At 56.1% G+C, this 14,711-nt stretch overlaps 1 pseudogene; it reads left to right on the forward strand.

Annotated features, from left to right (window-relative positions):
* Nucleotides 1-13,297: 13,297 nt before the first annotated feature.
* LOC118759092 (U2 spliceosomal RNA) lies at nucleotides 13,298-13,457 on the forward strand (annotated as a pseudogene).
* Nucleotides 13,458-14,711: the final 1,254 nt, after the last annotated feature.

Below are 14,711 nucleotides of genomic sequence, written 5' to 3' on the forward strand. Positions count from 1 at the left end.
GCAGAGCAGGGCCACTGTGGGTCACCCCAGCTTATGAAGACGCCAAGTCCAGGGGAGGCAGTGTGAACCAGAGGCCTAGCGACTGAACCTAGGGCCCAAGACCCCAAGGGGTTAGAAAGTGGCTTGACTTAGTCTTGGGACAAGGCAGTGTTTGGTGCTGGGCGTAGGTGAAGAGGGTGGGCCAGGCCCTGTGGATGGGGGAGGGTGTGTGTGTGTGTGTGTGGCTTGGATAACTCCTCCCATTTGCTCACCTGGGGGAGAGCCCCAGGTGAGCTGTGAGGTTAGAGGTCAAAGAGACAGAGTCCAGTGGAAAGGCCAGGCAGAGGCTGGCTCATGGGTCTCCAGGAAAGGCCTCAGGCTGCCTGGCCTCAGCAGCTCCTGGTTGGGGTGGGGGAACAGGAGAGGGGAGAGCCTGTCTGGGCTTGAGCCCTTCCCCTGCCCCACCCCGCACTTCCCAATCTAATGGCCCCAGGAGCCCAGAATTCCGTCTGGGTCTCCCATGTGGGTGACAGGGGACTCAAATGCTTGAGCTGTCCCTTGCTACTTCCCGGGTTGAGCATCAGCAGGGAGCTGCCGTCAGGAGGGGAGCCGGGACTTGAACCAGATGCTCCAGTGTAGGCTGCAAGCCTGGCTAGATGGCCACTCCCAGCTATTATTTGGGGCTGGCTACTTTGTTGTTCCCCTACGGGCTGAGGGCATTAGCAATATCTACTCCGAGGCAGGAAAGCAGGTGCAGCAAGGCCACAGCAGCTGTACCCCGCTGGGCGGATGCAGCTTCTTCAGGACTAGCATGGGCTAGGCTAGTAGTAGCAGCGTAACAAGTACTTGCAGAATTGGTCGCTAAATGCTATCATTACTGTGGTCACAGAGCACCGCATGTTCCTCGTCCATGCCCACGGCACCTCGAGAGAGCCCCGTGGGTCTGGCCCTGCCTCTTGCTTGATGGACAGCCCCTAGCCCGGGTGGAGAAGCCCCCGACAATGGGCCCCAGGGTGGCCCCACAGCTGCCGTGGCCACCAGGCCAGACGCTGCTTGATAGCTCTTGTTTCTTTGCCAAGCCTTCCTCCTGGGAAGGAAAAAGCAGACACGACGAAGTCCTTGGGCAGCGAGCCCACACTAGGGTTTGTGGGCAGGGGAGAAGTCACTCCAGGAGACGGTGCTGGGGGAGGGCACTCCACATTTCCCTCTCTCTGGACCCCTAGCTGCCTCCTCCAGCCCGCCCACCCGCCTGCCCGTGCAGCCTGAACTTCCTGCCTTCCTCACAGAGGGACTGTGGCGAGAAAGCCCACACCGTCAAAACAAGCCGGTGATAGGGAAACCATGCACAAACCTGGTGGGCTTCCTGCCAGCCTAATGGACCTTCCAGACATTGCGGGCTGTGGATACTGGTCCTTTGTATGGCACCCTCCTTCCCAGCCTGCCATCATAGGGGAGGGATCAGAGGGTCATGGGCATTCCGGGGACGCCTGCACACGGAATGCCTGTGCCCTGCCTGCCCTCTGCCTGCCCTCTGCCTGCCCCCTGCCCGAAGCAGTCGCAGCAGCTCTCCCCTCCCTTTGCTCCCACAGGGAGGCTCCCAAGGTTTATGGGGACAAGCAGTTCATGGCCAGCCAGGGTTCAAGCGCAGGAGCATCTGGCTCCAGCCCTGACCTTCAGGGATACTCTTACGGACACTCAAAGTTAACCTCCCGGCTTAGCTTTCAACCTGGCCAAGAGGCCTCGGGGCAGAACCTTGTTGAGACTTTGGATGATGGAGTAATATGCCACAGTTACTCACAAAGCTTGCTGGGGACTGGTACTGTGGCTTAGCAGGTAAAGCCACCACCTGTGGCCTTGGCATCCCATAAGGGTTCCGATTTGAGCCCCAGCTGTTCCACTTCTGATCCAGCTCCCTACTAATGCACCTGGAAAAGCAGCAGAGGACGGCTCAGGGCTTTGGGCTGCTGAACCCATTTTGGAGACTCAGAGGGAGTTCCAGGTACCTGGCTTTGGTCTGGCTCAGCCTGGCCATTGTGGCCATATGGGAAGTGAACCAGCAGGTGGAAGGCCTTTGTCTCTGTCATTCCACTTTTCAAATAAATACGTATATATAAAAAAACCCTGCTGGGTATGAAGGTAATGAAGGGAGACATTTTGCAGAGCCATGATTATTGTGGCACCAAGACCAAATATCCTTTAAAGGCAGAATTTTTGAAAACACCACAACCTTGATCACAAAGTGAGATGAGTGACGTGTAAGTAGAACAGCTTGTTCTTGGCTCCCGGCGGCCAGGAAGACAGCTCCAGGCACTCAGGCACAGGCAGCCACGTTCCGTGTGGAATTGGCAGCAATGCCCATCCGCAACACACTCGGACCATCACCTGCCACATCTCAGATGCATTAACAGGGAGCTGGACCAGAGGTGGGCAGCCGGGACTGGGAAACAGGCACTCTGATGGGATGCCGGCAACCCAAGCTGTGGTGTGATCCACAGCTCCACACCACCTGCCCCATGTAAACTGTCTTCTGCTGCAGAGCAGGGCAGGAACTCTACAGGAGCCCTCCTTCCCCAGGGGTGCATCAAGACCCCTGGTGGATGGTGGACACCGGGACGGGGGCCAAGTCCTACAAACACTGCATGTGCCACTGTACAAAGGGGCAGGGCAGGAAGTCCAGCAGGGTGGACAATATGAAAAAACTACACCCTGTCTGCAGAACTATGCTCAACCACCCAATCTTCACTATTACTATTATTATTAGAAAGGCAAATTTACAGAGAGAAGGAGAGACGGAAAAACAAAGATTTTCCATCTTCTTGTTGGCTCCTCAAATGGCAGTGACAGCCATGGAGCTGAGCCGATCTGAAGCCAGGAGCTTCTTCTGGGTCTCTCACATGGGTGCAAGGGCTTAAGGCTTTGGACCATCCTCTGTGGCTTCCCCAGGCCATAAACAGGGAGCTGGATGGGAAGTGGAGCAGCTGGGACATGAACTGGCATCCTTACGGGATGCTGGCACTTGCAGGTAGAGGATTAGCCAGTTGAGCCTGCACGTGGATACCAGAGCACTCTTTCGATTCCATTTTGCAGTGCCCTCCAAACAGTTCCTCATGCTGCTCAGAACCCGTAACTTGTGCATCACTGGAATTTTCCATTTCCTGTTTTCAGAGCATGGTTGACCACAGAAAGTCGGCCGCAACCTTGGGTGAGCACATCACACCTGCTGTTGCTCACCAGGAGTCCCTGCTTCGGCAGCCGCCTCTCTCCAGGTGAAAAGCCACTGAAAGCCACTTGGAGTGAAGCGTGCTGTGACTGTCTCTAGGGCACACTTTAGAACCAGCAGGCAAGGGGCCAGCATGGTGGCTGCAGCAGCCCACGTGGGCGCGCCAATTGAGTCCCAGCTGCTCCGCTCTGGGTCCAGCCCCCTGCTAACGCTCCTGGGAGGCAGCAGTTGATGGCACAAGTGCTTGAGACTCTCCTGTTCACATGGGAACACCTGGTGGTCCGGGCTCCTGGCTTGGGCAGGCCCGGCCTGGCTGCTGTGGTCATGTGGTGAGTCAATCAGCAGGTGGAAGAGCTCTGTCTGCTCTTACTCTCTCCCTTTCGCATTCTCTTGTTTTGCTGTCTCTCATAAATAAATATTTGCAAACAAACAAACTGGCAGAAATGGTGGTTTCCAGCTGATGAAATATTTACTTTTCACCTTATCCCCATTTTAATGTTGGAGGTTTTTTTTTTTTTAAGATTTACTTATTTTTGTTGGAAAGTCAGATATACATAGAGGAGGAGAGACAGAGAGGAAGATCTTCTGTCTGATGATTCACTCCCAAGTAGCCACAATGGCCAGAGCTGAGCCGTTCTGAACCCAGGAGCCAGGAGCCTCTTCTGGGTCTCCCACACAGGTGCAGGGCCAAGGCTTTGGGCCGTGCTCGTCTGCTTTCCCAGGCCACAAGCAGGGAGCCAGAAAGGAACGAACCAGTGTTTGGGCCCAAATGGGGGTATCAGGGCTGGCTGTACCTTTCCACTGGGAGGACCTGGAGGCGTCACAACAGGGTGGGGGGCTCCTGTACCTCCCCCCTTGGAGGAGACGTTGGCACCATATGCAGCTGTGCCAGTCCCACACCTCCAGACAGGGTGGGATCTGCAGGGGTCACGGACTTCATGGTCAGTCCCACCCTGCTGGTGCTGATTTTGAAAGTCGAGAGTAGTGTTCTCCATTTATGGAACACTGGCTTTAAAAGGTACATTTATGTTGGTGTGAAGCTCTTTAAAATCCACGAACTTTCCACGAGTCTTGTGTGAGAGTCAGGGCTTGCTGTAAGGCTCCCAGAATTTGTAACTCTTGCCAGGATAATTAGCATCCCCAGGGAGAGGAATCCCAGAAACCCAGCAACCATGGCTTCTCCTGGGTGCATGGAAACTGATACTCCTCCTGCCCAGTTTAAAGCAGCAGGTTGTGCTGTGCCCCCCCCTCACCCCTGGGCCAACTCCAGCAAGAAGGGCTTTCTCTCTAAGCCACAGCGCCCCGGAGTCTGCGCGCTGGCTGTGAGCCGGTAGAGATTTGCTTGCACTTCAAGCGGTACTAATTGCCTTGTTAACAGCGAATGCAATCTAAGCAGAGCAACAGCGAAGCGTGGATTTTAAAAGAATTGAGTTCGGAGTCGATAGCCTTCTGGGCTGCCAGGCCTCAGGAGGCCCGTGATGGCGTCGGGTGGGAAGACAGACTTGTCAAGGCAGATTTGCAAACAGGAAAGCGGGCAGAGACTGGGCTCGTCTAGACGTCTGATTAAAGGCCCTTGCAGGATTATGAGGCACAGGGAGCTTTCTGGCTGCCATTTCCAAGGAGGAGGAGGGAGGGAAGCAGGCTAGCTTATGTCTGGCAGGGGGCCGCCCACAAAGCATCCTCTGCTGGGCTCCAGCGGTGAGCCGAACCCTTGAGAAGCCAGCACCGCCCGTCTGCAGAGACTGCTGGGTGGGTCTGGGGCCCAGATGGGGCAGGGAGAGCCCAGCCCTTCCACCCGCCCCAGGTGCTCACCGCCAGCTGGGTGTGACCTGGGGGTGGATGGGCGGTGTGGGCCACATGCCAGGCCCAGGAGGGAGAAGGTGTGGCCTCAGAATGGCTACAGAGCAGCCCACCGCAGCAGCGGGATGGATTTTGTCAACTGGTAACTATGCAACCCTTTTATAATGACAGCGATCCTGTGCCCCTCTTCTGCCTCTCGCAGGATCTGTCCATGTGGGGATGCAGCGTTCCCAGAAGGACGGTAACCTCTGCCAGCCAGCAAGGGAGAGGCGCAGGCGGGTGGGGTGCGGAGGGGACCTGGGAGAGGCCCCCAGGGACCCCAGCAGTGAAGCTCTGTTGTCAGGGTGTGTGAGAAGGAGACAAAGGAAACGCCGAGTAGGGCAGGTGCACAGTGGGGACTGGGCAGGGTGCAGTGACCCAGAGCGGAAGCTGACTGGCAGCCTTGGTCTGGATGGCTAACACTGCCTGGTGCCTGGAGCCCACTCAATGTCTCTGTGATGTGCACACCGTGGTTCTCCTGTAGTTGTGTGTATGTGTGTATGAGTATGCGTGAGTGTGTAAGTTACAATATGTGTGTGTGTACGAGTGTGCATGTAAGTGAATGAATGTGTGTGAGTCTATGTGGGTGTGTGGCCTCCATTTCGCCTCCTCTTCCTGACCATGCTCTGGCACCCTTCCCAGCAACGCAGGCACCAGTGCCCCTGTGATTCCCTCCTTCCTCGCCTACATAGACTGCCATCTCTGCCAGTCCCACCACCCTAAACAGGACTGGCCTGCTGACCAGAAATGACGGCGCCTCCTGGGAAGCTGGGGTGTCGCCATGGGAAATCTGGGAGCTCCATGAAGACATCAGAGAGTGAGGCGTTGAGGCCTTCCGCCATCAGCCAGCAAGAACCTGCCAACCACCTGCAGGGCGGGACATCCGGGAGCAGATCCCAGGCACGGCTCCAGGTGACAGCGGGCCAAGGGCATCACCCAGCATCAGTCACTGACCGAGGGAGAGCAGCAGAGTGTAGGGCAGACCAGGCCTGGCCAACACGTTGTGGTTGGAATTCGGCAAAATGAGAGCAGTGCAGCCTGAGCACCTGCCTGCTGGGAGCAGGGGCTTCCAGCTTCTCCATCAGTGATGAGCTCCTGGTCCCCTTCAGAGAACCAGGGACAGAGCTGGAGAGCAGGGGAGCTCCAATCTCCACCACGTGGGCTGTAGGACCAAGGGCCGGGTTTAAGCTCTCCATGTACGAATTTGTGTGACAGGGTCCTGTTGCAACCGCTCAATTGGCAAATCCTCTCCCTTCAAGCACCGGGATCCCATATGGATGCTGGTTCTAATTCCGGCAGCTCCACTTCCCATCCAGCTCCCTGCTTGTGGCCTGGGAAAGCAGTGGAGGACGGCCCAAAGCCTTGGGACCCTGCACCCACTTGGGAGACCTGGAAGAGGCTCCTGACTCCTGGCTTCAGGCCTGCTCAACTCTGATCATTGCAGCCACTTGGGGAGTGAACCAGGAGATGGAAGATCTTCCTCTCTCTCCTTCTGTCTGTAGGTCTGTCTTTCCAATAAAAATAAATAAATATTTTTTAAAAATGCATGTGATAATGTGACTTACCAGGGCTGGTCTCACAGGACAATTGGGAGCATTAAGTATAAGGGTACTTGAAACAGCCTTTGGAAAATGGAATCAGCTTGATCTCGGTGCAAAAAAGGACAGTGAGGCCAAGATGGCCCAAGTTCTTGAGCCTCTGTCCCCATCTGGGAAACGCTTAGGTGCCCCAACTCCTGGCTTCAGACCAGCCCAGCAAGGCAGCTGCAGCCATTTGTAGCTGCAGCGGCAGGAACTCAGGACAGAAGCCAGTATGTGAAGAATGGGACTGAGTTTGTTGTTCTTGAAATGAAAGAACAATGAGCAGAGAGCAAGCCCAGAGAGGCCGCTAGGCCAGCAGCTAGAGCTCAGGGCAGCGCGCAGAGAGCTGAGCCCCAGTCGGCCAGCCCGAGCCACGCCCCCCGCCTGCTCATGGCTCCTGTTAGCACAAGCAGGGTCCCGTTCTCACATTGCCTGGGTGGGGATACGACCCGGGAAAGAGGGGCCATGCCCTGGCTTGCGGCTACCCCCTCATCACACTGCCCCAGCCCCGCCCAGCGAGCCCAGCCTCAGCTGGGTCCTTCCACCTCTCTCTTTCCCTCATCTTCAAAGCACCTGGACACAGGTCAGTTAGTTTTTTCCCTTGTTTAACCCCTCATGGTACTGAGCCTGGAGAGCCACGATCGTGGGGAGACAGTCCAAACAGGTGCTGACAGGTGCATTTGGACAAACAAGCAGTTGGCCAGGACAGGCGGGAGCTGGTGCTGGGATCAGAAATCCGCTTAGCAGGCTGGAGACAGTGCTGAGGGGGTGGCCAGCTGGCAGGCTACGCAGTCCGCAGCCCAGGAGCCCAGCCTGAGCAACAAAATCCAGAGCGGGTTTGGGGTGTAAGAAGCCTGCGCATTCACTTTCTCTCTCGGCACGTGTTTTCTGAGCACCCCCACATGCAACAGCGCGCAAAGCGGAGTGTCGCGTGGCCCAACGCTTCAGGGAGGGAGAGATGTGCCCTACACTAGGTGAGCACCAGCAGGGAGACAGTTACAAAGAGGCCCGGGTCAGGGGCTCTGCGAGCAGAGCCAAGCTGGGGACTTGGTGCAGGGAAGGCTTTTTGGTTTTGCTTTGCGTCTAAGGGCGAGGAGAATCAGCAGCAGAAGACAACAGGGCCTCGGTCAGGGTCACGGGCGTAAAGCCACAGTGCACAGTCCATGCCTGGAAATCCTTGACAAGGTAGACCAGTAGAACTTGCTGTGCATCTGTGCGGGCAACAGGAAGGGAGCCGTCTTGGGCCACTCTGAGACAGGGAAGCTGGGAGAAGACGTTTCCAAGGTTGACCTCAAGTCCTGTCTCGGACCTGCTCGGGTGTCCTTGGCTATCCAAGTGGGCAGATTCCTAGTGAGAGTGAACTCACTGAGGTTGGCGCCATGCCCTATCGGGTTAAGCCTCTGCCTATCACCCAGCATCCCATGTGGGCGCTGGTTTTTGAGTCCTGGCTGCTCCACTTCCCATCCAACTCCCTGCGTATGTGGCTGGGGAAGCAGTGGAGGACGGCCCTAGTCCTTGGGACCCTGCACCCACACGGGAGGGCAGGAAGAAGTTCTGGTTCTTGCCCTTGGACCCGCCCAGCACTGACTGCTATGGCCGTTGGGCATGAAACCAGCACATGCAACATTCTCTCTCTCTGTCTCAATCTAGCTTTACCCTTCAAATAAATAAATGGTTTTTTTTAAGATTTATTTATTTTCATTACAAAGTCAGATATACAGAGGGGAGAGACAGAGAGGAAAATCTTCCGTCTGATGATTCACTCCCCAAGTGAGCTGCAATGGCCGGTGCTGCGCTGATCCAAAGCCGGGAACCAGGAACCTCTTCCAGGTCTCCCACACGGATGCAGAGTCCCAAGGCTTTGGGCCGTCCTCGACTGCATTCCCAGGCCACAAGCAGGGAGCTGGATGGGAAGTGGAGCTGCCGGGATTAGAACCGGCGCCTATATGGGATCCCAGCGCGTTCAAGGCGAGGACTTAAGCCGCTAGGCCACGCCGCCGGGCCCAAATAAATATTTTTTTTAAAGAAAAGAAAACATGAGCTCATATGGGAGTGGTTGGAGCTATAGGAGGGAGACACCCATTATGCACTTGGCCAAACCTGGGCCATTGACCAGCCCTTGCAACATCTTCCCGGAACTGCAGGCTTATGAAGGACTACACTACTGTAATAATACGGAGAATCAGTTGTGGGGAGGGACTTTGGCGAGGAGGTAAGGGAAAGCCCACAACCTATGGAATTATATCATAAAAAATTAAAAATAAAATATAGGAGGAAAAAAGATCAGCGCCTTCCTGGGTTCTTCATTCATGCAGTATACGTTGGCTAACCATCTCTCCCAGCATCACTGCCTCCTGGGCTGCGCGGCCCAGCCAAGGCTACGGAAAACCACCTGCCTGGTGGTGGGCGTCGGGAGGGCAAGGATGGTGGGCCAAGCCTGAAGCTTCCGGGCAGGTCTCCTGATTGAGACTGCGAGGTACAGAGAGACCATGAGAGGACAGGAGCAAAGGCCATCCTGGCCGTGGGGCAGACTCCAACCTGGAAGAGGGGCCTGAGGACCGGGTGTGGGGAGGGCAGAGCGGGGTCTGAGGTGATATCAAGGGAACCTGGCGGCTAGCTGACATGGAGTGCACCTGAGACTCAGTACTGAGGGAGGCCAGGGGCTCCCTGCTGCCAGCAGGTGCAGGGGGCAGGGGTCGTTAAAATAAGACCCAGGGCCATGCTCGGAGCTTAAAATCAGGCTTGGGAACAGGAGTGCAGTGGGGAGCGTGTTGGGCCAGGTTCCAGTGGACGGTCCCAGTGGGGAAGTTTACGGCTGTCCTTCCAGGGCTCAGGGAAGTGACTCTGTGTGTGTGTGTGTGTGTGTGTGTGTGTGTGTGGCATGTGTTCACATCTGCTGCCCTCACTGTCATACGAACAGGATTACAGTGATGCCAGTCTGGTAGCGATGTAACCGCCCAAGGTCCTGCCCTCCTCGCTGCCCACACTCCCCGCTGGGCAAAGCATGCGGAAGTCAGCCTAGGGGGGCCCCCTGGCCTCACTCACAATTTCACCAACTGCTTGTAATAAGTTTAGCTCCGGGACAAAACGGGGATCAGAGGGGGGATTAGCAGAGGCACTTGATGAACTGCCTTTGAACTGCGCCCGTGCACACAGAGACCGTGACCTACACACATGGCCGGGCCGCCCCACGCGGAGCCATCGGCATCAGGGCTCCCGGAGGGGGGCACCTGGGGCAGCCGCAGCCCACTGCTCCTGCAATGGCAGGCATCCGGGGACTCCACGTGCAATGGGACACGGGTGTCCCTGCAGGCCCTGTGCAGTGCCCCCCACCCCCAACGGGTGTCCCTGCAGGCCCTGTGCAGTGCCCCACCCCCAACGGGTGTCCCTGCAGGCCCTGTGCAGTGCCCCCCACCCCCAACGGGTGTCCCTGCAGGCCCTGTGCAGTGCCCCCCACCCCCAACGGGTGTCCCTGCAGGCCCTGTGCAGTGCCCCCCACCCCCAACGGGTGTCCCTGCAGGCCCTGTGCAGTGCCCCCCACCCCATAAGGCCGGCCTGGCATTGTTCCCAGAGGGCAGCTGTCAGAAGCAGTCAGCATGACATTGCTGGTCCCACCTCCCAGCCTGCTCCTGTGGGGGCTGCAGGTGAGCAGTGTCAGCTCCCCTCACTGCCCTGGGTGTCTGTGCGCCCATCTCTTCCAGGCCCAGCACTGCTGCCAGCTGGGCCTCCCCTGCATGTGCCAGTAAATGGGCCGGGGGCAGGAGCCATGGGCTTCTCCGGCTGCTGGCCCAGCTGCTGGTGCCGCCGAAGGTCTGCCAGGCTGGGGCTTGGGAGCATGCGCTGCTCCAGGCCCCCCTACCCTGGGCCGGCACTTTCCCTGGAGCTCCAGTCTGGCAGACACTTCCCGCCGCCACCCTGCATCACATCGGAGTCTGTTCTCTGCATGCCAGGAGGTTCCCTGCAGGAGCCTGCAGGAAAGACCTCCACCATCTGCACCCCTGCCCCGCCCCGGCTCTCCAAAACTCCCTGGAATGCTTGTCACCAAAATGTGTGCATGGGTGTCAGTGTTTGGGGCACTGGAAGACAATGTGTCTTTTTTTTTTTTTTTAAGGTTCTTCTTTTTTTTTTCTTTAAGTTAAATAGAGAGGAAAACACAGAGACTTTCCATGTGCTGGTTCACTCCCCAGGAGGTCACCATGGCAGGAGCTGAGCTGATCTGAAGCCAGGAGCCGGAGCTCCTTACAGGTCTCCAGTATTGGCACAGGGCCCAAGGACCTGAGCCATCCTCTACTGCTTTCCCAAGCACTTTAGCAGGAAGGCTGGATGGGAAGTGGAGCAGTGGAGCTTGAGCTGGTATCCATATGGGATGCTGGCGCCTACTGACCCCTAAATGTGTATTTTGATTGTGTGTCCGCACCAACCTCTGCCTCTGGCAGTTGAGGGTGTCATGGCGTGGCCTGCAGTTCCCACGCCTGGCACCTGTGGATCAGGCTCTCACAAGCCCCGGGAGCAGCCCTCAGGAAGGACTGGCCAAACCAGGGCTTCCCAGAAGCCTTGGGGGGAGCGAGGCTGCCCACACCAGAGCCCCACGACTGGCAAGGCAGCAGGTCCACTTGGCACGGTGTTGCCTTGGGGCAGCCCCTGCCCCGCCTGAGCGCTCTGAGTTACAGGAGAGCTAATGAAGCGCAGACCCTGGGGGGAAGGAGGGAGCTGCTGGGGTGTGGGGCCACCAGGCGGCTCCTGGCCATTGAGGGAGTGAACTAGTGAATGGAAGATCTCTCTTGGTCCTTCTCTCTGTAAATCTTCCTTTCAAGTAAAAATTTGCAAAGCAGTTTCAGAAAGAGAAGGAGAGACACACAGAGAGCTTATATCTGCTGATTCACTCCCCAAATGGTTGCGATGGCCAGAGCTGAATGAATCCAGAGCCAGGAGCCAGGATCCTCCTCTGGGTCTCCCACATGGGCAGGGGCCCAAGGACTTGGTTCATCTTCCACTGCTCCTTCAGGCCTCAAGCAGGGAGATGGAAGTGGACTCGAACTGGCACCCGCATGAGATACTGACACTGCTTGTAGAGGATTAGTACGCTACGCCACAGGGCAGGTCCCCTGTCTGGATTTTCTCCTCCGAAGACGAACACAGGTAGCTGTGGCGTCAGTCATGCTGGGGTAGCCACCACGTGCGTCCCAGGCAACCCAGGAAGTTGGTATTGGAAACCAGCCCCATGACCTGGAAAAAAAGTTCTGGTCTGCTATTTTTAAAATTATTTTTTAAAGATTTATTTAGTTTTATTGGAAAGAGAGATAGAGGGACAAACAGCTTCCATCTGTTGGTTTACTCTCCAGGTGGCCGCAACAGCCAGAGCTGCACTGAGCAGAAGCCAGGAGCCAGGACTTCATCCAAGTCTCCCAGAGTTGTGCAGGGTCCCAAGGCTTTGAGCCATCCTTCACTGCTTTCCCAGGCCACCAGCAGGGAGCTGGAAAGGAAGTGGAGCAGCTGGAAATCAAACTGACACCCACATGGGATCCCAGTGCTTGTAAGGCGAGGACTTCAGCCTCTAGGCTACCTCGCCAGGCCCACTTTGGTCTGCTAATATGGGAAGACAAGCTGCCTACAAAACAGAACATGCTGGATGAAAACAATTATGTAAAATCCTTGTATAAATCCCCAGGAAAATGGAGGTGTCTCCTCCAACATGTGAACACCGGTGGGTGGTCAGGCCCTGAGTGCCAGCGGCCCCGGGAAGGGCCAGGGTGACGGGCGTCTCACACAGGCATGCTGCAGTGAAGGGTCGTGCTGTTCTGACAGACACTCACATAGGCTGGCCTTGGTCCCCAGAAGGGGAACTTTTTTTGTGCTTTTCATGTTTTCAAACAGTTCTCTTTGATAAGCAGAGATGCTCCTGCATTAACTCTTTAAGTGTAGAATTGTGGTTTGAGAAACAGGGCAAACTTGAAGAGTCTCTAAAAAGAACATAGAAATTCTTATTGTTAAAAACTAGTTGGGGGGAAAGGGGGGAGTCCAGCGTGGTAGCCTGTTGGTTAAAGTCCTTACTTTGCACATGTCAGGAACTGTATGGGGGGCGGTTCGTGTCCCAGCAGCCCTGCTTCCTTTCCAGCTCTCTGCTTGTGGCCTGGGGGTGGAGGAGCTTAGGATGGCCCAAAGCCCTGGGATCCTGTACCCATGCGGGAAACCTGGAGGAGGCTCCTGGCTTCGGATCAACTCAGCTCTGACTGTTGCGGCCACTTGGGGAGTGAGTCAGTGGATGGAAGATTTTCTTCTCTGTCTCTTCTCTTCTCTGTATATCTGCCTTTACAATAAAAAGATAAATAAACCTTAAAAAAAAAAAAAACCTATTCACGGAGCTAGTACTGTGGTGAGGTGGGCAAAGCCACCACCTGTGGCGCTGGCATCCCATATAAGTGCCAGTTCAGGTCCCCTTTGCTCCATTTCCAATCCAGCTCCCTGCTAATATGTCTGGGCAAGCAGTGGATGGTGGCCCAGGTCCCTGGGCCTCTACACCCACAGGGAAGCCTAGAAGAAGCTCCTGGCTCCTTGCTTCGGACCAGCCCAGCATCAGCCATTATAGCCATTTAGAGAGTGAACCAGAGGATAGAAGACTCTCTCTCTTTCTAACTCTGCCTTTCTAATAAATAAATAATATTTTAAAAAACTATTCACAATCGCTTCTCGGCCTTTTGGCTAAGATCAAGTGTAAAAAACTATTCACAGATCTCAGAATTCTTTTAAACCAAGATGAATTTAATTTTTATTACCTTTTTTTTTTAAAATAAAGCAGGAGACGAAGCTAACACAGCCACTGGTTTACTCCCCAAATGTCTACACCAGCCAGAGCAGGGCCTAGCGGGAGCCAGGGGCTGCCTCTAGGCCTCCCTTGGGGACTGGCGACCATCACCTGCTACCTCCCGGGGCCTCAGCAGGAAGCTGGAATCCAGGGAGGAGCCAGAACTCAAATGCCAACATGGGCTGTGGGTGTCCCGAGGGGCCTCGTGACCACTGCACCAGACTGCTCCCCTTACATTGTAGAGGGTCCCTGGCTTCTGTGTGACCAGGTGCAAGGTCTGACGCCCACACGTGGCTTCTGAATGAAGCAGGAGGTAACGAGGGGCCTGAGCGCGTGCTGACCGCGGGCAGCAGGGCCCCGTGATGTCGTTGTGTGGTTTCGCATCCTCATGTGGGAGCCACTTCACACCTCACTCAGGAGGTCACTCCAGAGGCTCATGAGTCTTCTGTCCTCTACGTAAACAGGCAGGGCAGAGCGCCACCAGATCTGACTTCTTTTGGCTGGACCTTCATACCTTCACCACGCCCCCCTCACACAACACACCCCAGCACCTCCTGGCACCAACACTCTCTCTGTGTATATGGCTGGCGCTTTTAGATAGCACATCACATGTGACATTGGACACAGCTGGTCCTCCAGTGCCTGGCTGGTTTCACTCAGCTCCGCAGTCCAGGGGTGCAGCCATGCAGCTGAGGCGGACACCTCGTTACCCTCTCAGCCCTTCCCCATCGTGAGCGCCGGGCCCCTGTGTCTGGAAGCACGGCCCTCTGTTGAGGGGTGCTCATCGGCAGGCTGATCGCACCCCTGAGCAAGCATGCCACAAGCTGCTGACCACACGGGTGTGCCAATGTCTCCTCCACAGCTCCTGAGCGGGTGTGCCCTGGCGGAGCAGCAGCTCCTCCAGGAGGTCCCAGGTTTACTGTTTTGAAGAAGAAAATGTGATTCGGGAGCCTAGGTTTTTGTCGGTTGTTTTGTCTCATTTCGGTTTGGTCTGGCGGGTCCAGCCTCCTGTAAAGGCCACAGCCCAGCTGGCCTTGCGGTGACGATTTCTTTCTTATTTTAGCCCAAACTTGAAGACCCATATTGCTAGGTGTTTAGAAAATACAGACGAGCAAAAGGAAGAAAGTATTTGGAATTGCCTACTCCCACCCATGGCCGGCCCCTGCCAGCCGGCACTGTCCTAGGGCAGCCTCACCACTGCCCACGTGGAGTCCCACCCCTCTGCTTTTCTGGCTCCAGCCACGGCCTCATCTTCTGTTGTCTCAGCCATGGCTCAGACCCTGCAGCGGCG

This window comes from Ochotona princeps, chromosome 7 (assembly GCF_030435755.1).
Source record: "Ochotona princeps isolate mOchPri1 chromosome 7, mOchPri1.hap1, whole genome shotgun sequence".
Taxonomy (NCBI): Eukaryota; Metazoa; Chordata; class Mammalia; order Lagomorpha; family Ochotonidae; genus Ochotona; species Ochotona princeps.